This window comes from Mauremys reevesii, linkage group 2 (assembly GCF_016161935.1).
Source record: "Mauremys reevesii isolate NIE-2019 linkage group 2, ASM1616193v1, whole genome shotgun sequence".
Classification (NCBI taxonomy): domain Eukaryota; kingdom Metazoa; phylum Chordata; order Testudines; family Geoemydidae; genus Mauremys; species Mauremys reevesii.
In genome coordinates, this window is record NC_052624.1 from 187,832,350 (window position 1) to 187,858,117 (window position 25,768).

Genomic DNA, 25,768 nt, shown 5'->3' on the forward strand with positions numbered 1-25,768 from the left:
ATTTGTTTAATTGTAATACAAACCCCAAATGATCCTTAACATAACGTATCATCAGACTGCAGAGAGAAACTGTTAGCACATTGCTTTCCAGCTTTCATTTCAAGACATACTGCCAATTCTTTCAAGCTAAAATATAAAGGGTAATCCTCAACTGGTGTAAATTGTCATAGCTTCAATGAAGTCAATGGAGCCATGACAACACAAACTGAGGATCTGCCCCAAAGGGTTAGAAAAATTGCCAGTGGACCAGCACCAATGGCTGCTCCACAAACTAGATAATTTATATCAGTTTTTAGGTACCTGGAATTTGAAAGTGCTAACACTTAAAATACATTTTACCTTTAGCGCTTTGTGAGCTTCCAAAATGACGTTCTCAAAGTTTCCAAAAACCTGATAGAATACAATTTTCCCCCCAAACCTGAAACTATTCTCTTAAAAAACTTTAAAGTATTATTTTATTGAGAAATACTGTTTTTTAAAATGGAAATTTCTCACTGTGGATGTCGAAATGCTGATCTTTGCCATTAAGAATTCTGGCCTCTGAGTCTGTCACTTACTGAGAAGTAAGAGCTTTCAGTACCTCTCAGAAGACACTCAGCACCTTGCAGAACTGGCCCCACAGAGATTAACATCACAGTTTCAATGGTTACCATTGTATCCATCTCAAATATACCCTAGGGGTGTTTGTCACATCCTGTATCCAGAGTTAAACTGAATTTTTTCTATTATAGAAATGCCTATGAAGATTTTCATTTCTCCTTTTCATGTGCAACTGTTTACCCCACTTGCACAGTAAAGTTAAAAAATTAGTAAAAGCAGAAATGAAAATGATCTCAACGAAAACACTTCAATGGTTAAAACTGAGAGGGTTTTAGGATTAACTCTGGTTATAGTACACAGCAGCAGTCACCCTGAGGGGTAGAACATAGGATGGATAATGATTCAGAAGACATAGACGCAGAGACTAGTCCTCATTGGTTTGTATCACCAAGAGAATACTTGGATTCTATTCAATAGGAACATTTGCCAGTTTTGAGCTGATTGGAATAGATAGCTAGACTTGAAGAAGATTTATTAATCATTTGCTATGGACTGCATAGGGAAAAGTTTAAGTTCTCCCTGGGATCACCCACTGTACCTAAGATTTATTTGATAATTACTATATTTAAAAAAAAATTTATTACGAGGGTAGTGCTTTCCCATGCCACTTTTTCAACAGGTTTGGTACCAATGCAAAATGGGATGAGATGGTCAAACATGAAAAGTTTGCAATTCAGCTATTAAAATGTGTATTGGGTAAATGTTTACTCTACTGCATGTTCATTTATTTTTCTTTCGAACCTTTGAGTCTTCTTAATGCTTCACTGAGACATTAATTCTCTTTGGAAAACAGGACATGGGTAATTAAACAAGTGAGAGAAACTAGTTTATTCAACTGTCTGGAGATTCAAAGAACCAACTGCATTTAAAAGGAGTTAAATCATATTCAGTTGACACCATGCGGAATCAGGGCTTCACTGAAACTATAAGCATATTAATTCTATGGAAAATACAACTTAATTAACTGAAACTATCTTCTTAATGAAAAGAGAATTAACTTCTGATTGTTTATAGCATATAGTATTTGCTTGCTTTGTGTTATTTGGAACTATACCCACTCCTGTCGTTAGCCTGAGAGCAGCTCAGGACAGAGATTATGTTCTTTATACTGCACACTAATCAACTGTAAAGATCTGTGCATACTCTATGGGGCGCTATACATGACTGTAAACTTTTTGGGGCAGAGACTGACACCTTATCTAGGTTTATTCTGCACCTAGCACAATGGGCCCCAAACTGGCTGGCTTATAGATGCTACTGTAAAATGAATGCTAAATAACAGGTGTTTTATACGCACAATATATACTCCTACATTAAAGTAGCTCTAACTGTGCATCTAACTGCTTTATTTGCAGCAGCAGTACCTGGGAGTTACAAAGAAACATTGCCTGTCTGATCTGGACATTGTTTGATTGTTTGTTTGTTAAGGTTAGTCTCAGTTATGTGTGGAATGTTTCTATGGTCCTTGTTGCTTGGGGCAGCCAGTGCCTAACTTTACAATTATCTCGTTTTTGGAAAAAAGTTTCCTAGATCACTTTTAAAAATCTTTTACATAGCAATCGGTGAAATATGATACATACTCATTTCAATCCCCCCGCATCTGCAAATGTGATTGAAAATAAAAGTTTTTCTCTATAGAAACAAGTTCAGATTCAGTTTTTCATTTGTTCTAAAACGCTACGGGTCAGATTCAATGCTATACATATTTCCTTTTTATTACAAGTTGAGTGAGTAAGATAATGAACATTTCCATGTATCTTAGAATCCATCTGATTTTGGCACCTTTTAAACACTAGCACTTTCTGATCTACCTCTTGATCATGAGCGTGTTAATGACTTTCTAGAAATTCATGGGATATATTTTGACTGACTCTGGACAAAAGTAGTAAATGAAGAAATGTTTCCTAAGGGAGCATGTCTCCAGAGGCTTTAGAACCAATTCCAAATGCATATACGACTGCTGACTCTTAATTGGAAAATTTACACTTTTGACTGACTTCAGGCTTTAACCATTAAGAGAATATGTATTTAGGCCAAATTTTCAAAGGCATTTGCCTATCCATATCTATTTGTGCATGCAGACTAGGTGCTTAGATGTACAATTAGCTGATTTGCTTACACAAATAACTGTTTGCTTACATAAATGACTGTGTCTGCAAATATTGTGTGTGGGTAAAATAAAAAGCCCACTAATTATGTTCACCAGTACCCTAAAAATTTATGTTGGGTGTTTAATTGTGCATTTACACACAAAAAATCACCACTCCTTATTAATTTCTCCACATAATATCTCTAAAAGTCTTGTTATAGTTCCTTATATCTCTGAAACTGCTTCACTAATTTGATTGTTTCAGCAATGCCCTGATTCAGTAAAACACCTAAATGCGTGCTTCACTTCAATGAGACTTAAGTGCGTGCTTTAAGTTAAGCATGTGCTCATGTGCTTTGCTGAATTAAGTCCTAAATTATCTAGGTTTGATGAACTATTCTCCATTTTCCCTAACTTTTTAATAACACATTGTGAAGGAAACACATCACAATGGAAATTGCTTTAGAGAATGCAGCAATAAAGATTGTCAGGTATATTTTATGGTCAAGTTTCTTTTGTTCTCAAAGCAGACCTGAATGAGGGATAAGAAATTCAAACACATGCTGTGTATTTTGTATTTCCATAGTTGTTAGGGAAATGAGGGTCCTATTGATCTGCAGGTTTCTTAGTAGTTCTCCAAAAATGAAGTCTGTGACATTTATCTCTCTAGGAAAATGTATGGGTTGGCCTTTGAATGTTATTTGACAGGACAAATATTTATGTTTACTAGAACTGACCAACTTATTAACTCTGAATCACATTATTCAGAGAATAATCAATGTGTGGCTGGAACTCCAGAGTCCCAAGAGCTACTTCTAAAGAACATTTAGTCTAGGGAAAATCCTGGATGTGGTTTCTAGGACATTTGTCATGATTTCAAACTGGGATAGATAGATATTGTAGAGAAGCATTGCACGGATTAGTCATCAGCTAGTGTTCTTTAAGGTCTTGAGTGACACTCAGGCACGGCCCTGAGCAAGCAGCTGTGAGAAGTCACACTGCCCAGGGCATAGGGTTCCCAGGAGTCTGGAACACCTGGTCGAAAAAGGACCCTGGTGGCTCCGGTCGGCACCACTGATGGGGCCTTTAAAAGTCTGGTCGGTGGCACAGCAGGGGCCTGGAGCTAAGGTAAGCTCCCTGCCTGCCCTAGCTCCGCATGGCTCCTGGAAGCAGCCATCAGGTCCCTGCAGTCCCTAGACTCATGGACGGCCAGGGAAGCTCTGCGCACTGCCCCCATCCTGAGGGTTGGCTCTGCAGCTCCCATTGGCCAGGAACCGCAATCAATGGGAGCTGCAGGGGTGGTGCCTGCGGGCGCGAGGGCAGTGTGTGGAGCCTCCCTGGCCGTCCATGCATCTAGGGGTTGCAGGGACCTGGCGGCCACTTCCTGAGAGCCGTGGTAAGTGCCACCGGGACCCCTCACCTCCAGCCTGACTCCAGAGCCCACTCCCCCAGCTGAAGCCTGAAACCCGCTCCTGCACTCCGAACCCCTTGGCCTCAGCCCAGAGCTCCCTCCTGAACCCCAAACCCCTCACGCCCAGCCCCATCCCAGATCCTGCACCCCCAGCCAGAGTCCTTACCCCCCTCCTGCACCCCAAACCCCTGCCCCAGCCCGGAGAAAGTGAGTGAGAGTGGGGGATAGAGAGCGACATAGTGAGGGGGGATGGAGCGAGCGGAGGCGGAGCCTCGGTGAAGGGGTGGGACAGGGGGTGGGGCAGGGGTGTTCGGTTTTGTGCGATTAGAAAGTTGGAAACCCTACCTGGGCAAGGGATTATGACTTCTTGAGGCACAGTCCCTTCCCTAGTGCCTCAGTCCACTGTTGGACTGAATACTGTGCGCCATTCTATTCCTACCAGTGAGCAGACAGTGCTCATGGGGAGGGCAGACCATCATCCTGCCTCCTTCCTAACTGTGTTGGGAAAAAATTAGAGCACCTTAGGTAAGCAGTAGAGTTTCTAAACTCCCACAATTGCATGAGCTGCAGCTATCCCTGGCCCTCAGATATGATGCACAGAGAGGAAGAGAACACTCTTCACACCTAATCGTACTGTGCACCTACTAAAAGGCAAAAGTCAATGACCTAACTTATTTATAGAATGTTTTTGTCATTGCTTTTAAACTGACAAGTCATAGAATCATAGAATATCAGGGTTGGAAGAGACCACAGGAGATCATCTAGTCCAATCCTTTGCTCAAAACAGGACCAATCCCCATCTAAATCATCCCAGCCAGGGCTTTGTCAAGCCTGATCTTAAAAACCTCTAAGGAAGGAGATTCCACCTTATAGTCAGTTCATCCAGCCCATGCTTCTTTAACTTGCTGTCAAGAATACTGTGGGAGACTGTATCAAAAGCTTTGCTAAAGTCAAGGAATAACACATTCACTGCTTTCCCCTCATCCACAGAGCCAATTATCTTGTCATAGAAGGCAATTAGGTTAGTCAGGCATGACTTGCCCTTGGTGAATCCATGCTGACTGTTCCTGATCACTTTTCTCTCCTCTAAATGCTTCAAAATGTATTCCTTGAGGACCTGTTCCATCATTTTTCCAGGTTCTGAGATGAGGCTGACTGGCCTATAGTTCCCCGGATCCTCCTTTCCTTTTTTAAAGATGGGCACTACATTAGCCTTTTTCCAGTCATCCGGGACCTCCCTGATCGCCATGAGTTTTCAAAGATAATGGCCAATGGCTTTGCAATCACATCACCCAACTCCTTTAGCACCCTCGGATGCAGTGCATCCGGCCCAATGGACTTGTGCTCATCCAGCTTTTCTAAATAGTCCTGAACCACTTCTTTCTCCACAAAGGGCTGGTCACCTCCTCCCCATACTGTGCTGTCCAGTGCAGCAGTCTGGGAGCTGACCTTGTTCGTGAAGACAGAGGCAAAAAAAGCATTGAGTATATTAGCTTTTTCCACATCATCTGTCACTAGGTTGCCTCCCCCATTCAGTAACCCCTATATCCATCCATGACAGTACTCCACTTTCCTTGACCTTCTTGTTGCTAAAATACCTGTTAGAAACCCTTCTTGTTACTCTTAACATCCCTTGCTAGCTGCAACTCCAAGTGTGATTTGGCCTTCCTGAGTTCACTCCTGCATGCCTGAGCAATATTTTTATACTCCTCTCTGGTCATTTGTCCAATCTTCCACTTCTTTTAAGCTTCTTTTTTGTGTTTAAGATCAGCAAGGATTTCACTGTTAAGCCAAGCTGGTCGCCTGCCATATTTACTATTCTTTCTACACATCGGAATGGTTTGTTCCTACAACCTCAATAAGGATTCTTTAGAATACAGCCAGCTCTCCTGGACTCCTTTCCCCCTCATGTTATTCTCCCAGGGAATCCTGCCCATCAGTTCCCTGAGGAATCATAGAATATCAAGGTTGGAAGGGACCTCAGGAGGTCATCTAGTCCAACCCCCTGCTCAAAGCAGGACCAATCCCCAGACAGATTTTTACCCCAGTTCCCTAAATGGCCTCCTCAAGGATTGAACTCACAATCCTGGGTTTAGCAGGCGCAGGCCAATGCTCAAACCACTGAGCTATCCCTCCCTCATATCCATCCATGACAGTACTCCAGTCATGTGAGTTATCCCACCAAGTCTTTGTTATTCCAATCACATCATAATTCCTTGACTGTGCCAGGACTTCTAGTTCTCCCTGCTTGTTTCCCAGGTTTCTTGTATTTGTGTATAGGCACTTAAGTAACTCACTGATTGTCCTGCTTTCTCAGTATGAGGCAGGAGTCCTCCCCTCTTGCGCTTTCCTGCTTGGGCATCCACCTAGTATCCCACTTCCCCACTTACCTCAGGGCTTTGGTCTCCTTCCCCCAGTGAACCTAGTTTAAAGCCCTCCTCACTAGGTTAGCCAGCCTGCTTGCGAAGATGCTCTTCTCTTCATTTGGTGGAACCCGTCTCTTCCTAGTAATCCTTCTTCTTGGAACACCATGCCATGGTTAAATAATCCAAAGCCTTCTCTTTGACACCACCTGCGTAGCCATTTGTTGACTTCCATGATTCGACGGTCTCTACCTGGTCCTTTTCCATCCACAGGGAGGATGGACGAGAATACCACTTGTGCCTCAAACTCCTTTATCCTTCTTCCCAGAGCCATGTAGTTTTCAGTGATCTGCTCAAGGTCATTCTTGGCAGTATCATTGGTGCCCACGTGGAGAAGCAAGAAGGGGTAGTGATCTGAGGGCTTGATGAGTCTCAGTAGTCAAATGGGTGCAGAATGATTTAGAGCAGAGGTTCATTCAGTAGTAGTAGCTGCATTCAGGTGGTCCGCGGATAGTTCCCTCTAAGGTGTGTGCCTGGGTGGCCACATACAAGAGAATGACGGGCCAGCCACTTAATTAGTGGAGCCGTGCAGGCATGGCTCCACTAATTAGGTGCCTGGACCCTGGAGAAGACGCACATGTAAGGTGAGGTGGTGGTCTTGGGGGGGAACAGGGAATAGGTGGGAGGGACAGTGGGATGAGAAGAGAGGGTGGGGGGAATTTGGGACATGCAGGGCTGTGGCGGCCAGAGAAAGCGGTGACTTTCCCCAGCTCCAGGGCTGTGGCTTCCAGGGAGAGATGGCCCTCCTTCCCAGCCCCAGCTCGGGGGCTGCTGCAGTGGTGAAGAGAGGGAGAGAACCCGCTTCTTCCCAGCCCAGCTTGGTGGATCGGGGGTTTCCGTGGCGGGGGAGAGAGGGCACATCCATCACATTAGAAAAGTAAGACTACCGATATTAAACTATGAGTTTTGTATTTTTATTTGTAGAACAAAAAAAATTAATTATTATTAAGTTTTTTTTTTGTATAGTGCTTTTATCCAGAGCGTTTTACAATTGTTAGCTAACGGTACAAACAACATTTGGAAGGATCATTAAGCGGTCCGCCGAGATCCTCAGCAATCCTCTTGCCAGCAAGTTAAAAAAGTATGGATTGGATGAATGGACTATAAAGTGGATAGAAAGCTGGCTAGATTGTTGGGTTCAACGGGTAGTGATCAATGGCTCGATGTCTAGTTGGCAGCTGGTATCAAGGGAGTGCCCCAGGGGTCAGTTTCGTTCAACATCTTTATTAATTATCCGGATGATGGGATTAATTGCACCCTCAGCAAGTTTGCAGATGACACTAAACTTGGGGGAGAGGTAGATAAGCTGAAGGGTAGGGATAGGGTCCAGAATGACAAATTGGAGGATTGGGCCAAAAGAAATCCGCTGAGGTTCAACAAGGACAAGTGCAGAGTCCTGCACTTAGGAAGGAAGAAACCCATGCACCGCTACAGACTGGGGACCGACTGGCTAAGCAGCAGTTCTGCAGAAAAGGACCTGGGGATTACAGTGGACAAGAAGCTGGATATGAGTCAAAAGTGTGCCCTTGTTGCCAAGAAGGCCAACGGCATATTGGGCTGTATTAGTAGGAGCATTGCCAGCAGATCGAAGGAAGTGATTATTCCCCTCTATTTGGCACTGGTGAGGCCACACCTGGAGTATTGCATCCAGTTTTGGTTCCCCCGCTACAAAAGAGATGTGGACAAATTGGAGAGAGTCCAGCGGAGGGCAACAAAAATGATTAGGGGGCTGGGGCACATAACTTACGAGGAGAGGCTGAGGGAACTGGGCTTGTTTAGTCTGCAGAAGAGAAGAGTGAGGAGGGATTTGATAGCAGCCTTCAACTACCTGAAGGGGGGTTCCAAAGAGGATGGAGCTAGGTTGTTCTCAGTGGTGGTAGATGACAGAACAAGGAGTAATGGTCTCAAGTTGCAGTGGGAGAGGTCTAAGTTGGATATTAGGAAACACTGTTTCACCAGGAGGGTGGTGAAGCACTGGAATGGGTTACCGACAGAGGTGGTGGAATCTCCATCCTTAGAGGTTTTTAAGGCCCGGCTTGAAAAAGTCCTGGCTGGGATGATTTAGTTGGTGTTGGTCCTGTTTTGAGCAGAGGATTGGACTAGATGATCTCCTGTGGTCTCTTCCAACCCTAATAGTCTATGATTCTATTATTCTAATTTTGAAGTGGTCTGTGAAAAAAAAAAGTTTAAGAACCACTGAATTAGAGGGACTGTCTGTTCCAAGCTATGGGAAGCAGTTCTTTGGAACAAATCCACTTCCCCAGATCCCTTGCCCACACCCCCAGCTACTCAGGGTCCCCTGGCAGCAGAATTGGTATGGTTCTGCTGCACAAAAGTTGGGGTGGGAGGTTGGATTATTGGGGGCTGTGTGAGGAGCAGGGGCACATCCCCAGCACAGCATGGAGCTCTGTTCCACACACACAATGGTGTGCAGCTGGTGGGGGCATACAGACCAGGGAAGGGTGAGCTGGAGATCGTCTGCTATGTAGATCCTCCTATACATACCTTGCCCATTGTCTGGGCACCATGGAGCTCTGCTCTTTAGGGACCTGAGCCTAAGCCCAGTAAAGTCAATGGAAAGACTTCCTGTATTGGCATGCGGATGGCAGGGAATGGGTGGAAAAAGGAGAAGCTGAAGCTCCCATCCACTTTCTCCTTCATTCCTGTGTGCTGGAGGGAAGCACATAAGGGATCTCCAAGGCTACCTCAGTCACTGGACTGCCGCTGCTCTGCAGTCTGAAGGGGAGGATTCCTTGCCTACTGCCACACATCTGTTTAGCGCCTGACCTATGCATTCAGGTTGGCATTGGGCAGAGCATTGCCCTATATGCCTAATTCAACCTAAGACCTTACACAGAATATATTGAATGCCAAAGAGTTGCAAATAAATAGCTTAACAGCAGGGATGTCATAGAGAAGTAAATGATCTGGAGAGAACTGGACTCTCATATTATAGTCATGAGAAAAAAGTGTGCATGCTGGACCAAAATTTCATGTGATCAGTGCGAGCTAATTTACCTTCCAGATTACATTTCATTCACCTCCATTCTGATTCTTTAATATTGTCCACATCATCCACATTTTAAAACATGTGCAGATATAGTTTATTTTAGGTACAGAGTTATGATTGTGTAAATGGAGTAACAATTTCACACCTACAGTTCAAGACTGGTTCATTGCATTGCTGAATTTTTCCAGTGTACATATACTTTTATAAAATACAAAATGAACTGTAAGAAAGAGGTCTAGTTTGGGGAAACTTCTAGTATCATATTAAGTGGTATAGGAATATCTGCACCATTTATATGGATAACTTTCAAATCATAGTATTTTGGAGCTTAGGATAACACATCTCAGGTGCTTATTGTATTAATTTGAACTATTTGTTTTTTAAAGAGCCAAATCCCCAGGTCTTAAGCTTTTACTAATTCATTATGCCAGCAAATTTCTGTTGATTTCAATAAAAAATGAGAAAAGTACTCAGGATTTGGCTGTAAATATTTAATTAGTTTTGCACAAATGCTGCATCCCAGAATCTATCCATATGCTCTAGGCACCCTTAACATGACTTAAAAATGCATTACAAGTAACTCCCTCAAAGTACAGCATTACAGTTCAGTATAACCCACCATCAGCAAACCAGAAATCTTAAAAAGCTCAAGTCTTCCTTCCCCAGTACCCCCTACCAACAATTCTCCACCATTATAGTTAGCATTTGCCCACCCATCACCCCAATTTTAAAGGCCTATGGAAAACAATGAGTTTTGTCAAGTGCCTTGAACATCATCGGATTTGGGCTATTTTGGACTAAGAGGGGGTTGCAAATTCGATAGCTGAGGAACCCTGACAGAGAACACTTGGTCAGAAGCTCCTTCTCATTTATACCGATGGTGCTCTTGCTAAAATGATTTTAACAGAAATAAAAAACTAAGAAAAAACAAAAGAAAAGCCTCCATGAGAGAGTGCACAGCATGTGTCTGTGTGCACTGAAAGAGGCTGGAGCAAGACAGCAGTGCTGTAACAAGGGCGAAGTGAGTGAAGCACTTGCCTTGGGTGCGCAAAGCAGAGGGGCGCAGCTTTACCATGATGGGCGGCACTTCAGCGGCAGCTTTATCACCGCCGCTTCTTCGGCGGCAAGTCCCTGAGTCCCTCTCAGAGGGAGGGACCTGCCGCCAAATTGCCACCGCCGCTTCATTCATTCTTCGGCAACAATTCGGTGGCGGGTCCTTCTCTCCTAGGGGGACTCAGAGACTTGCCGCCGAGGAATGAATGAAGCGGCGGCGGCAGGCCCTTCCCTCTCACAGGGACTCAGGGACCCTCTGCCAATTGCCACCAAAGAGCCTGGAGCTGCCCCTTGCCTTGGGTGCAAAAATTCCTTGTTACGGCTCTGCAAGACAGAATAAATTGGCATCTGAAATCTGCACACAGTTCATAGAAATTTAAAAGTACATTGCAGAGAAAACAAAAGGCAAGACAGTTTCATTTGGCCTCCCTCATTTTCACCCACTGCGAGGCTCCAATGCACTTAAGTAGTATTGCCAAAGTGTACAACTAGTGTGCCTAAATGAGAGCATGATTTTCAGATGAGATGAGCGTCTATTAGGGCCCCTGTTCAGCAAAGTAGTTAAGCACATGCTTAACTTCAATGTAACTTGAATTTCAATGTGATTTGAGTACTTAACTCCCTTAGGCTCTTTTGAAAACCCAGCCCTCTCTGTAACTTTAGGCACCCCAGTCTGAATATGTTGGCTTAAATGATTTGCTTGGGAGACACTGGGCTAGTGAACAAAAGGTGTGAGCTTAGCAGGCAGCATAACAGAGTCCCAATTTTTGCTCCCACACTGTCTGGCTATATTACCTGAGACATGTCATTTAATCTCTCTGTGCCTCCAATTCCATTTCCCGTAGCAGATCTATGAAGTCTAACTAAATGGTGTCTATAAAAGGCTAAATAAGTATACATTATTATTAAGGCAGTCAGCAACAGAGGTGACACTCAAATTCAAGATTTCCTGTCTCCTAGGTCTGTGCTTAATTCCAGAGGCCACTATTACCCACTTTTCTAAGAGCTTCAGTTGAGAAGGAGACAATGGCGGGGGGGTTGTTTTGTTTTATTTTGTTATGTGTCATTTTAATATTTTTGTAAACACATTGACAATAAAACTATTTAGCACAAAGAATTATGAAATTAGCAAATGTTTTGCTAACTGAAAAACACAGTTTTGACCAACATAACTGCATTGTTAATATTTGTGCCACTCTCGTAAAAACTTACTTGCTTGTCATGCTTATGCATTTCTTTTTTTTTTAACTCAGTTGTCAGTGAGGATGAACCTACTGCACATTTTTAACATCTGGGATCTCAGGTAAAACAATCCTTATCCACCAATCGGACAGAGAAACCTTGTTAGTACCCTGCTAACAGGGTATCACATTTACGTCAGCAAGGTTCTGTTTCAGAGGGGAAAGGGACATAGGATCAATTGAGAGAAAAGGAGCAACACTTTCTATGGCCAGAAACAGATCAAATCATACGACAGGCTTTATTACTGGTGAAATCTATTTCCACTTGCTGCCACCCTCTAATTTAACAATAGATTGCATCATATGGTTCCTGCAATTGAGATAACTAGTTACCATCTTAGACTGCTTTACTTAAAGGGAGAAAAACCTAAGATAAAAAGCAGTACAAAGGTGATATACCTAACAATTATGTTTATGTTTTAAATCTCAGACAGTGCAATGATTTCTACTGTGTTGTACTGTATTAAGTTTAACATAACCCATGTATTCAATGAAGACCTAATTTGGTAGTCAGAATTTGTTTATGGAGGTCATTCTATGGTGCACTAAAACAACTACTGGGTTTGTTAGAGCAATTTTGTTCATACTAGAATAGTGGTTACCACATAAATGCTGTAATGGAAAAGCACAACATTTTCAAAGTGGAAAAATAAATAATAATGAACCTTTAGCTTAAAAATGCAATTTCTTTCTGTGTTCCTTTCTTGTAAAGACAAATCTACGTTTCAAAGGAATATTTTTTTACATATGGAAATGCTTATTTTGTAGCTACTGAAGATGTGCCAGGAAGTATTACAGAATATCATGTTCAGAGTTTTAGAAGCAAATTGCTTCTGCATACACTTTATCTAGCAGTTAGCTTTATGGTGCTCTTTACCTGTCTGTCAGAACTTCATCAGTTCTTCCCCGAATGCATCTAAAGCCTTTTAAACATAAGAGATATAGCAGCGCATCCTCACATGGTGTGTGCATATGCGCCATGGTAACTTGGCTAGCATGTAAACATAAACAGCAGGTTTCTGTGCATGAGACCCAATTATTAAATGTTTCCTTAATGAAAAGCCACTTTTGGAATGAGATGCTTGTGTCAGCATGAAAACAATGATTCTAGAATGCACATATCAAAGGACAAATAACAGAAGAGACTATACACCTTTAAAATGAGTTTCAGATGTATTGTATTATATTAAATTATATCACAACAGTGCTGGGAAGACCACCTTAGCTGTGAAGGATTTGGCTTTTCCATTATAAACATTGACTTTTAAACATCTCAGCAGCATTTTTAAATCATCACAGTGAGCTGAAACATACGTGGTGTCAACCAGATGGGAAATTTCAAATACATTTTTTAAGCCAGTTAAATCATTTTTTTTATTTGCAGAGAAACAAAACCTGATAGTAGGAATCAGGATGTACTTTTAAATGCTTCTTTGCATCAAGTTCCATACACAGAGAAGGTCTTAATTTTTATTCATTTATTTGTTAAAAATGGTAATTTTTGCAGTCAATTCTTAATCTAGACTTAGCCATTCTGGTATTTTTACAAAAACAAATTGTTTTGAAACTGCCAGGGTATGAAAGTTTGAAAAGCAGCTTCTGAGACTACATGGGGGCTATCCTCTGGACTCCATATCAATGAGAGTTTTAACTGATTAAGGGCTGCAGTCCTTAATGGCCTACAGTCACTGCTTTGATGAAGGGTTTTTGTTTTTTTTTATCAACACTGTTACCATTCACTCAGTCTGAGGCTGAGGAAGGGAAAACAGCTCTTATCTGTTTGTCATTTCTGTTGTATTCCTAATAAGTTTTGTTACTTATTTTTGGTTGCCTGTAACTACAGAGTTTTGTTTATCTTATTGGCATAATGCAAATAAGATTGCTGCTCCATGCCTTCAAGGAAATCATATAATAAATCATTAATTTCTAACTGCAAATAATACATCTGGCCAACCAGAGAGGGGCGCACTAAAACCCACAGCAAAAGAGGAAAGACTGTGGAGGGAGAACTATTGGGGACAGCTTGTAAGCAGCAAGGAGCTTCCTTTAGATGAAGACAAAAATGAAGCTAATGCAAATGTTTCAGGAAAACTGACTTCAAACACAAAATTGAGGGTTGCACAATTACAAAACGAAATATCTTATTAAAAAAAATTCCTTGGTAACTTAAAAAATCTAATGCATTTGGTTGAAGTTCACACCTACATTTTAAGGCTCTGGCGTAATTCATAACACCAAAATCTTTGATGTTTCATGCAAGAGAAAGCACAGTTTGAAATAGCAGGAGCCCAGAACTGCAGACATGAACTTGGATAATTTCACGTTAGGGAACCTATTCAGAAAAAATGTATGCCCCATTTGAGAGTCAATAAACCCCAAACTCCTGCCTGAAAAGCATTGCTCTTGGATTTTAATAGAAAACTCCTTTCCCAAGCCATTGTTTTCAATTTTTGAATTACTCTGAAGTGAGTAGGTGAAATGTAGCCAAAGGCAGGCAGAAAATCAAAGATTTCCCACTGAAATTGCACATATTTTCCAAGAGAAAATGTGTGAAGTTTTAGAAAAATGCCACTACACCATACCCTTTTGCTATAGCAGGGGCAGCTTTGCAGTCAGTATCACCTTTCCTCAATTTGTCACCTTCATGGTTTGAACAAAACCTCTGATTTTGATGGCAGTAACTGACTGATCTACTGACTTGACTGATCTACTGATAACAAAAAGGACACAGTTAACTAGGAAGGATATTGGGCAATGTTAAACAGGACAGGCCAAATTCATCCCTGCCATAACTCCAGTGAAACCAACCAAGTTACATCAGGGATAGCTTTAGTCCACTAATCCCAAAAAGATCAGAAGAAAACTGAAAAAAAATGCCATATAGGTTTCTCTATAAAATACACAACATAAAATGGCTGTGTTTGAGCAATAAAATAGGAGAGGTTGCCTATCGCATCATGTTATGCTGTTAGACACAAAGCTGAGTGCTGCAGCCAACCTAAAAGGTGATGATAGTTCAATATGAGCTAACCGCGAGTGATCCAGCAGTTCAGTTCTATTCACATTAGCACACAAACATATGGCTAAACTTCTCACTGAAGTCAATGGGCCTACTCACATGCTTAAGTTAAGCAGGATCAAGGTCTAATGTTACCATCTCTAAACATGACATGCCATAAGTGCCTTGTTATGATTAAAATGTGAGCCTATGAAAATTTGTTAGGAGAAAAAGTGTGAGAAAGAAAAAGATTTATTATATTTTTAAAAATATCTTCACATCACTAAAAATAGCTACAAGAAGAAATTTGAAAGATTCCTTTAAAGTGCAAAACTTGAACCAGTTATTCACCTTGATTTACTTTTTTCCAGCTGCCTTGCATTTCAGAATGAATATGGCCTTCTCCAGGCCATTTCTCATCTCTCCCTCCTACATCTCACATTCACCTCCCTTTGTTTGCCTTCCCCTTCTTCCTAGATCTTTACATTCCATTGTGAGGTTCCTCATCCTGATCACCACTTCTTTTCAGAGAAGGAGGATGATCCAGGGGTTAGTGTGCTCGTCTGGGATTTGGGAGAAGGGGGTTGAGTTCCCTGTTCTGTCACGGACTCTCATTTCCTCATCTAGTGATAATAGCACTTCCTTGTTGTGAGAATAAATGTGTTCAAGATTGTGAGGTTCTCAGATACTACAGTATTTGGGGCCTTAAATGTATCTTAAATAAACAGAGTCTCTTTTTAAAAATAACCTTTCTTCAAGAAGTAGTGCTTGGCCCACACTTCCCAGCAGCTCCTGGCTTTGTTTCAATTACAGTAAGCAGGGCTTCCTTCTGTCATCAGGGAAAGTGCTCGTAGGGTTGTTGTTCTTACCTTGACCAGAGGAGGGACAGATTATTATTATTATTGATATATAATAATTTACAAAGATTATAAGAAGGCAGGCCAGAGGTCTCAAGGACATTTAACCTAGGGCCCTGATCATGGCATTTACAAGACTGCCTGCACAAGGCCCCATTGAAGTCAATGGAGTTGCACTAGTGTAAAACCAGAGTAAATGAAATCAGACTACAGCCCCTAGGGCCAAATGCTATGTCCCTCAGAAGGTACAGCACAGGAGTCAAAGCTCAGGAGTGGGGCAAAGGTGGCTTTAAATCACATGTATGCCCTATAGATTCTGGGCTACTCTGGAGACCTATATGTCCCCTGCTGGTGTAAATTAGAACCACTCCAGGAACTGCTCTAATTTATGACAGATTTGCAGCCCAGAATAGCCAGTGTGCAGAGTGCCCCAACCGCTCTCATTCCTGATGAAAATTTTCCCATGTAGAATTTTTTTTGTGAACATGTTCCCATTTTTAGACCAGCACTAACTGGGAGAATTCTACCTGGTGCCATTCTGTTCCCTTTACTCTGCTGGTGTGACATAAAGAGGCCTTAGTGGGGACTAGAATCTTGCCTCTTGTCTTTGTATTTACTTGTAAAATACTATGCGCAACTATTGCTTTCATCTGATAAATAGTTATAATAATAGTGTGGTGTCTGGATATTACTGTGGCTACTGACCCCCAAAAGCAGGATTTCTTAACATGGCTTTCACATTTAATTTAGCATATTAAAACCAAAACTATAAAAAAACAAGAACCAACCTGCACTTCCATTACATTTAGCTGGGCTTTTCTTAATGTTGCAATTCAACACTGGGTCCTTTTGAAGAAAAATAAATTAATCACCCTGTTGCAATAATAATTCCATGGGAATCCCACAAAAGGCACAGAACACTTTCTTTGCATAATTTACTTTTTCCTCTGACTCATTAGAGCACATTTCCTTGGTACGTAACTGAAACCCAACACTTCTCATTACACACCTTGGGAGTATATAACTCCTAAAGAAGGTTTCCAGAGTATTTACACATTAAACATGTGTATTCATTAAAAACAATGTCTGAGGCCAGGAATAACTTATGCACTGACAACTTACAAGGGGTTTTTTGAACACCCATTTTTCTGTTATTCACAAAAATGTCTTCTTGTTACCATAGAAACTGACACACTTCTCAAAGAAACACACCAGTACACTCCTTTGTTTTTTGTTTTCCTTCCCCTCATAGTACCTCAAAGTACATCTGGGATCCTATTGAGTTAACAAATTGCAAAAAGAGTGATACAGAGATAAGTGACAGTTTACTGTCAGCAAGCCCAAAAATATGTAAGCAAACAAATTTGGCAAAATCCACCCCGCAGAGTTGATCTGAAGTTCAAACTAAGGCCCCCGTCATGCAAGCTGCGTTTCATGGGCAGATCCCAGTGCTCACATGGGCAGCTTTCGGGATTAGGGCCCTCTGTCCTCACAATCAGCATTGTAGCAGGATGAGTCAGAATATAAAGAAAATTTTCTCAAATACTCTAATTGGAAGACAGGTTCTAATTATTCTTAATAGGCAAGATCAATTGTCTGCATCACCAATTTTAATTGTGAAACTCAACATTCACATTAACCATTTTTTTATTTCCTTCCTGATTTTGTTCCATCTTCTAAATTCTGTCATCACAGCTTCACTGCATTATGGAAGGAAAGGGCTCTGACCAAGTGAGGTAGTTAAATCAGTCTGACCCTTATATTTTAATTATTTTTGTGGATTCGCCTCTCAGTAAAACATTGCATAAATTGAGATCCAAGAGACCAAAGTGAGGGATGGGGGCATAGTCCTCCCCAAGAGGGATTTTGGGTACATTAAACAATAGGAGGAATGCAACCCAAAATACAAGTTATAGCTATGCCACTATGTAGAAGTAGACATTAAAAGGTGAAAATGCCCAGTTTAACTATGAAGTAAGTAATGGTAATGTAAGGTATAAACCCTGGCTTTGATTTTTTGGTTCCTGCCTATAAGGCCCTTACCTATAGATGTTAAGATCACAAGATTTTTAAATGAATAAAAAAATTACCCCGTGGCTACCCATTAACCTTTTCTTATAATTACCTGATTCCTTTAATTAAACACTGAGTTGTGGAATTTTTTGGGGGGTGGATTTTACATGTAAAGTGCCTGATCTCTCACCCATGGAAATCAATGGCAAATCTCCCTTTGAATTCAGTGGTGCAGGATCGGGCCCTCAGTTTGATTAAAGGCAGAACCCAATATTTTCTGTGGCCCACTGGCTCTAAATTCTAAAGCTAACTAAAAATTGTATGGCAGTCTAAAACAAATAGTAGAACATTCACAATCAAAGTTTGTTGGGGAATTAAATATTGATTGCATTTTTCATTATAGTATCAATTTAAATAAACCCTGTTTGATATTGTTTCTGCCATTTATTTTACACAGTGGTTTTAAACATTTTGTTTTGCCATGAAATGCAATATTGACAATATATATAATTGGACTGTAGCAGTGTATGGCAGAGGTAGGAATTGGGGCTACTGGTAGGTTGGAAGGGAGGTTTTTGTCATAAGCAGAGGGTTTTGCAGGTGGAGGTCTGATGATGCCATAGGTGGTGGTAACCTGGAAGAATCTTTTTCAGCTGCACTGATTATGGGAGAGAAGGAATGCTCCCAAAGTGCAGCAGTGTGGCTTTGATATGCCTGTGTAGCATGGGCAAGTAACTTTAGGGATACTCATGCAGGAAAATGTCATAGAACTGGGGTGTGCAAACACAGTTTTGACTCATTTCAAACCTAATGGGACAGTGTGGGTTTGATGGCTTGATTCACACTCAAGGATTGGTTGGCTTTGTGTTCTTTTTAGCAGAGATTGTGAATAAAGGAGAGGCTAGGATGAGATAAATGACTGCATAGGGTGGATACAATTTTTATCTTTCTTTCTGCCTTCTCCTGAGAGACAGTGGGTGGAAGGAGTAGCAGCATATGGAGAGAGGGGACTGTAATAGAGCAAATAAATTCAGTCTTTCTTTATTTCATACACTGGGCCTAGCTCCTGGGGTTGCGGTACTTGCCACATAGTACTGACTTCCTTTTAAGTAGTGAAATATTGCCCTGATCATACAATTGAGCATGTGTGGGACCCATATTCATATTTTTTAAGTGATTAAGACATGGTAGGTAGGGAATCATGTAATTAAGTTAACAGGGAAATGTTACAAATTCAGATGAGTTTTGTAGAACCAAGAAATAATTTGTCTTACAGGGCCTTGAACTCACTGAGTGTTATCCTTAGAAGGAAGGAAGGAAGGAAGGAAGTGAAGATGTGAGACTACAGATGCATGAGATTTAGTAGTTCAGGTGTGAATATTTTCTCTGCTTTGATCTCCAGGGATTTGCTTGGCTCAAAGAAATTATAGGTCAAATCCTCAGGTCCTTACTTAGAAAAAACACCAAGTGCGTGTTCTAAACAGAGTTTTGCCCAAGTAAAAGCTGAGTGGGTGGGGGAAACATGTCCTATCATTGATAGGGAGTCAGTTACCTCTGCAGTACCATCCTTATCTTCTATGGAGGGCACTCTTCCAGATTGAGAATCCATGCAGGGAGGGAGCAAATACTGGATGGGCAGGCCTTTGTAGCATGTGAATGGGGCAAGAAGGCCTATTTGATGTCTATGGGTGGGGTGAGGAGAAAGAATCCCCTGCAATACCTAGCCATAGAGAACAGCAATGACCACCTCCCAGGAAAGGGAAGGCAGGGCAAATAGAGATGCATGTTATCCCTCACTGTGTTCACCTGAATTTATGTGGAAAGATAATAGAGTCTAGAGTTTTATTTCCCACCGAAGGGAAGAGAGAGTCTTCAAGAGCATACATGACCTAGGTATGTCCTCGGTAAGGTGGCTAGGCTGGAGCTGTACTAAAAGGGAGTGACTGGGAGGACACAGAGGTTTTGGAGCAGCTATGGTGATTTGTGCCTCTGTGCAGATAAACCCTGACCTTCTGAAGGTCCACATGGATCCCAGCATATTTGTGTGGTTTGAGGCTAAGCTCTAAGGCACATTACAAAAGGGGGCAAACCTTGCTACCTCCCTCTTGTCAGAACAATCAGGGAGAAACTCCTCAAGTGGATCCTAGCAGAACTTTCCTTCCCCTGGGCCCTTCCTGTGGGTTTCTTTGGACAAGGGGACAATCTGGTCCTAAATAAGGGCTTCAGGATTTGATATTTTGGTTGAAGTTTTAGGTTTAAACACTCTCCAGCACTCAAACTTAACCTTGTGGAAATCACAAAGGTCTGCCTTATTTTATGCTTCAACCATGCAAAACCATTAACTTTGCTATGGAATTTCAACACAAAACCATAAATCAGTTCAGGCTCACTCAGAAGGCTTGTGGAATTGGTGAACCTCCTCTGAGTTTTGAATTCATAAAAGAAAGCCAAGTGAATTTCATCTTGAACATTCCACGCAGCTCTGTTTAAAGGCAAATTTGGCTCATGCCTTGTCTCCCACCTTTTTCCAATATTTAAGAGCATGAGAATTAATAAGACAAGCAAACAAAACACCCCAAGTAGAATTAGGCACAAATTGCATGAACCAAGCTACTTAGTGCTATGGCAGAAAGAGATTAGCCTTAATACACATTTGTGTAATAACCTCAGGATTATGTTAGTAGTGTTTGAAATCCCTGTATGAAGAAAGAGTGAATAACTTCTTAAAGACTTGCATCCGAAGAAGTGGGTATTCACCCACGAAAGCTCATGCTGCAAAACGTCTGTTAGTCTATAAGGTGCCACAGGATTCTTTGTTGCTTTTACAGATCCAGACTAACACGGCTACCCCTCTGATACTTCTTAAAGACAATACTTTCTGTGGCAGAAAGTGTGCTCGGAACATTTTAATACAATAGGAATAGGAATTACTTGGAAATACTACAGTCCTCCTATCAGTAATGTCATCATGCAGCCAAGACAGAAGATAGTTAATACTGACATAGTGGGGCATGTATTATGTGTAACTGAAGATCTATTTTAGTATATATGTCTCTGGGGATTGCATTTTCAGTATATTAAATATGTTACTGTAGGTGTACGTGCATTTCTAGTATGAGTCACCGTTGTTTCGGTACATGCATGATATATCTGCTTTTTTTGTATAATATGTAAGCAATAAGCATCAGTAGAAAGTAAAAATGTTCAAGTTTTGAGTGTATATGTATTCCGATGGGGAAGAACAAAAATATTTTTAAGACACTTTCCAAACTGGAGGAGAAAAATCTAAAAAATGTTCTGTTCAACCCCATAGGGATATAATAGAGATGTCATCCTGACAGGGCCGGTGCAACCCATTAGGCAACCTAGGCGGTCGCCTAGGGCACTAACATTTGGGGGGGCGACGACCATGGTGGCTGGATCTTCGGCTGCCGCGGTCGTCGTCGGTATTTCGGGGTCAGGACCTTCTGCTGCCTCTGTCAGGGGCGCCATTTCGGGGGCAGGACCTTCCGCCGCCTCTGTCGGGGGCGCCATTTCGGGGGCAGGACCTTCTGCCGCCTATGTCGGGGGTGCCATTTCGGGGGCAGGACCTTCTGCCACCTAGGGCGCCAGAAAAGCTGGCAGCACTCCTGTATCCTGACCCCTTTACAGCACCGTTAAAATGTATAGTGTGGATGGCATGGTCCAGTTGTAGAGAAAGAAAAGCTGATTCATCTCTATTAAAGTTAGTGGAAAGACTCCACTGACTTTAATGGGAGCTGAATTTGGCCCATACTTAGGTCACACATGTTAATTATGTTGTAATTGGGTTGGTGAGGACAATGCATTGTAACCATGTTGCAACCCTGACTTGTTGTAGGGTAGCAAGCCCCTTAGGGTATGTCTACACAGTCTGCAGAAGAGAGCCTCCCTGGCTAACCCTCTAAAAATAGTTGTGTAGGCAGCATTTTGCTGTTGTGGCTTAGGCTGGAGCTCAGGCTCCGAAGCTTAGGGAGGAGTGCTGCTTACACCCCTATTTTTAGAGGGTTAGTCCAAATCTGTCAGCCCAAGCTGGCAGGCTCTCTTCCGCAGGCTGCATAGACACACAGGGTATCTCCCTCATGCAAATTTCAGATGGACAACAGCAGTCCCTGTCCCTGCTGGGCTCCCAGTCAAGCATGTTAAGGAAAAATTCTTCCATAACTTTAAGGTTTGTTTTGACTAAGAAAAAATCTGTTTGTTTAGGTTTTAGAACTTGTTAGCTGGCATGTTCTAGGTCTCTAGTGTAGACAAGGTAAATTGTTCTTTCGCACATGCTAGCAGGTTGAGTTGAAGACTGTTTTAGAATGTGTTATATGTGCTGGTTAACATTCTAAAAACACCCACCTTTTATCCTCGTCAAGAAAAACTCTTATATGATGTTGCTCAAGAGTTTAGACTTTATTAGCCTTGCTAAAATCTTTTCCTCTTTCTTAAAAAAAATAAAATAAATCACACTAAACAAGAATTTCTCCAATCCGCATTTCACTAAACCACACACTTTATAATCTCTCAATCTCTTGGCAAGTAGCAGATGCTGCTGCAAGGTGTTGTATTATTAAGATTGCATCATTTTTATGGCATATATTTCATTTACTAGCAAGTTATGAAAAATCATTATCAGCAATTTAAGCTCAACTACAGTTGACAAAAACAAATGAACAAAGAATATTTGGGATGGAGTATCCCTGCATTTTATATTGTATTTCTCTGCTAGTTGCTGGTTTGTAAAATTAAATCATTTGCAATGGGTCTCCCAGTCAGTGTGAATCAGTAACGTCAATGCAAAGCGCTGTGGCCCTGATTTTGGAAACACATACATGCTTAATCTTGTTGATATGAGCAGTCCTACTACTCCACATGAAAAAAAAAGTGCATGCTTATACTGTTAATGGTACACATTTAAATAAAGTAAGTTAATTTTTTGTAAAAGCTTGTGGTTCTCATAGCAATTAACTACTGTAGCTATACTGTACTATTGTAGCTATCTTGCAATATACATCCGTTAATATTTTAGGAGGAGAGTTTCATAAGTGAACAATGGAGTGACTTTCTGTCACACTTATACTCCTGTGTCCCTTAAACATGTTTGAAAATTCCATCTTTATTTTTTAACTGCAAATAATGGTTAAAATATCTGGCCTACCCATGTAATTCTAATCCTGCTTTCTCTTTTCAAAATTAAATAAAGAAACCTAAAGTTCACAAACCAAAAATTTGAAACAACTGACTTTTAAAACAAAAAGAAATTAATCAATTATTGATAATGCCTACAATACACTGAAACAGTGCCAGATGGACTGTGTGAAAGGCTATCTGATGGCAGGGAGTAGAAAAAGTATATATAATATCTCTAAGGAAACTGATCCAAGGTAAAAGGAACAAATAGTATACTTTGATGAGTCATTAACAAATGTTTTAGCAGAGGTGAAACTGCTCTATGCCAGCACTTTGTTAACAGGAGTGGTGCATCTTCATTTTGTGCTTATTCTGCACTGTTAGTGGAAAAATATTTCCACCACAGGAGCAGTGAGCATATGTAATGCAAACATTTTGACAGTGAATGTAAACAGCTTTACTGCATTTTAAACCATTAAATCAAGGACACAACTTCCATGCATTTGCAGATTGCAATCTTCTCTGACTGTAGTGAAGATGTGCTGCATCTGTTTTGTGTTTGTAATTCCATTCTGTGTTGTGTCACTTTGACTGGATTTAAAAATATATGGATATATGATATTTTTATTGTCATGGACACCAAAGCCATGCTTGTAAACATAATGGGGCGATTCAGTAGTATATTCTGAATAAACATCTTAAACAAATAAACAGTTGGATTGGGATCCTGACTCACAGCCTTACTCGCCTTCAATTTGTGGCTTCTTGCATTTTGATTTGAATCAATTGGCTCAAGCTATATATTTTTGGCTTAGCTCCTGAATGTGAGCCTCAGGGGAGTCCATTCTTGTAAGGCTGCCATAGCTAGGTGTCTAACATTGTTTCTGTCATGGGAAAGTGCATATAAAGGGTCTGTCCTGGAACACAACTTTTTTTCGAGCTACCCCATTCCCCCCACCCCCTTATCTTTTTACAGAATGGTTCTACAGGGAAATTGAAAGTATTCTTGAACAGGAAAGGAAGGTGTATGTCAGGATGGGCCCTTTATGTGATGGACTGGTGCCCCTGGGAAAGAAACAGCAACAAACGTGCGGTGCAGGCAGCATTTTGTGGAGGAGGAAAAGAAAAAGTTAGTTACCAATGACAAAAGAAATGATTTGTAAGGGAAGTAATGGGATTTCTTCAGATTAAAGGGAAAGTTTTCCTTCCTAATAAATTATTTCTCTCCCTTGTTAGTAAATCATTTCCCCCTCTGAATACATTTAATTAGCTATTCCTTTTAATTATTACTTGTCCAAGTGGATCTCAAAGGCTACAACTTAAAAGGAGCCCAACAGAACACTGGCAGAAGCCACCGCCAGCCATGTCATTCATTGGGAGACAATTATACTCTGACTTGCCTTTATAAAAATATACTACAGTTAGGGTCCAAAATGCTGCAGCAGCACCATTGCAAGCTGTGACACTTTGGGCTTATAGGAAAGGCTCCCATTGATTTTGATTGACTTTGGATCAGGCCCTTACTATGTGCGAGTGTGGTATGCTAATGTCAGAGTTTGCATCCTTAGTATACTGCAGTCTTGGAGAGTGGTTAATATGATGATGTGTTCTTAGTTTAGGAAAAATTGCCTCTGGACTATTCTTCCTTACCTGTGAATCTAACACATTACAGTATATCAGAGTATATTCCTCTTGCCCTCCAGCAGGAAACAAACTGGGAACACTCGTTTTATGGGCAAAAAGAGGTTTTGCCATCATGTCATGCCTGTAAGTGCCGAGCTGTGTTTTAATGTATAGCCCTGCCTGTATCCAGTATGTACAGACTTGTACATTGAGATTTATTTCTGAATCAGCAGCACAGCAGTGTCGCCTGTGTTCACAGCTGGCTTCTCCTGATATTTGAAAGTCACTTCCGGTAGTGCATGATGTGTTCCCTGGCTATTTATATTTGTCTATAGACTAGACATTAAAACTATTTGAAAATTTAACCTTAAATCTTTTGGAGTAGTGGTTTCATAGTGTAAGCACCAGAAGTCCCAGTGGTTACCTGATCCCCAGTTTTACCCCATTGCTCCCTCAATTGGCGTGGCTCCCTCTACTTTAAACAGCTAATTTGTATATGACATTTATAATATGCTCCTCACCAAAGTATCTAGGAGTCACTCTTTATGGGAAGAAAGCAGCCCTCTCTCCCTTCTTCACCATTTGAAATGTGAAGATGCTCTAGGGTTTATTTGCATTTAATGACCCAGAGCACACTGCATGCTAATTTTCTGAGAAAAGCAGAGGAGGATCTTAGGAGTCTTGGAATGTACAAGAATATAAGATCATGTGTGCTCTGGGTCCATAAACTGTACAGAAATTCTAGAGTGCCTTTGCATTTTAAAGGGCTAATATGAGGGCAGGGAAGGCTGCTACTCTGATCATCAAGAGGACCACTTGACTTCTCCCCAGAAGTCGGGGAGAGAGGGTACCCAGCCTTGCCCTAAAGCTCATGGCTGGGAAGAGCTTTTAGATTGTACCCTGAAATGAAGAACTGACTAACCAGTGGAAACAGGCTGTTGGGGAGCCCCTGTCCTGCCACTAAAGAGGGGAGTGACTAGCAGGCTGTCTCTCTGCCCTGCTAGACTTGTCATTGCAAAAGAAGGTTATTGGTAGGCAGAGTCAGGTGAAAGGTTTAAATCTTAATCAGACTTTCAAACCTTCAATGTGATTTGGGTTCAGTTGTACAAATCCGTCAAGGTTTGAGGAGGAGCTTAATTTAACTGAGCCAATTTGTCCAGTTAATTTAACTGAGCCAATTTGTCCAGTCTATTCAAGGGATTGATCACTCCCTTGAATAGATTTCCTTTAGTAGCTACACTTAGCGCCACCAGTTGTGGCCACTACTTTATACCAGCTCTGTAATCCTTTGCCTGGCTATATAGGGAATATCTT

At 41.4% G+C, this 25,768-nt stretch overlaps 1 protein-coding gene and 1 long non-coding RNA gene across 2 annotated transcripts in view; one reads left to right on the forward strand and one right to left on the reverse strand.

Annotated features, from left to right (window-relative positions):
* The window catches only part of ZNF516 (zinc finger protein 516), a 293,509-nt gene that overhangs the window by 60,844 nt on the left and 206,897 nt on the right, over positions 1–25,768 (forward strand). Inside the window, exon 2 of the mRNA XM_039521536.1 lies at positions 11,840–11,889. The gene's annotated coding sequence lies outside the window, so the exon portion shown is untranslated. The remainder of the gene's footprint in view (positions 1–11,839; positions 11,890–25,768) is intronic.
* LOC120396565 lies at positions 15,207–17,168 on the reverse strand. Its single transcript, XR_005593229.1, has 4 exons — positions 17,139–17,168; positions 16,805–16,957; positions 16,471–16,528; positions 15,207–15,694 (listed from the first exon to the last, which is right to left on the reverse strand). It is a non-coding gene; the product is annotated as an uncharacterized LOC120396565 (long non-coding RNA).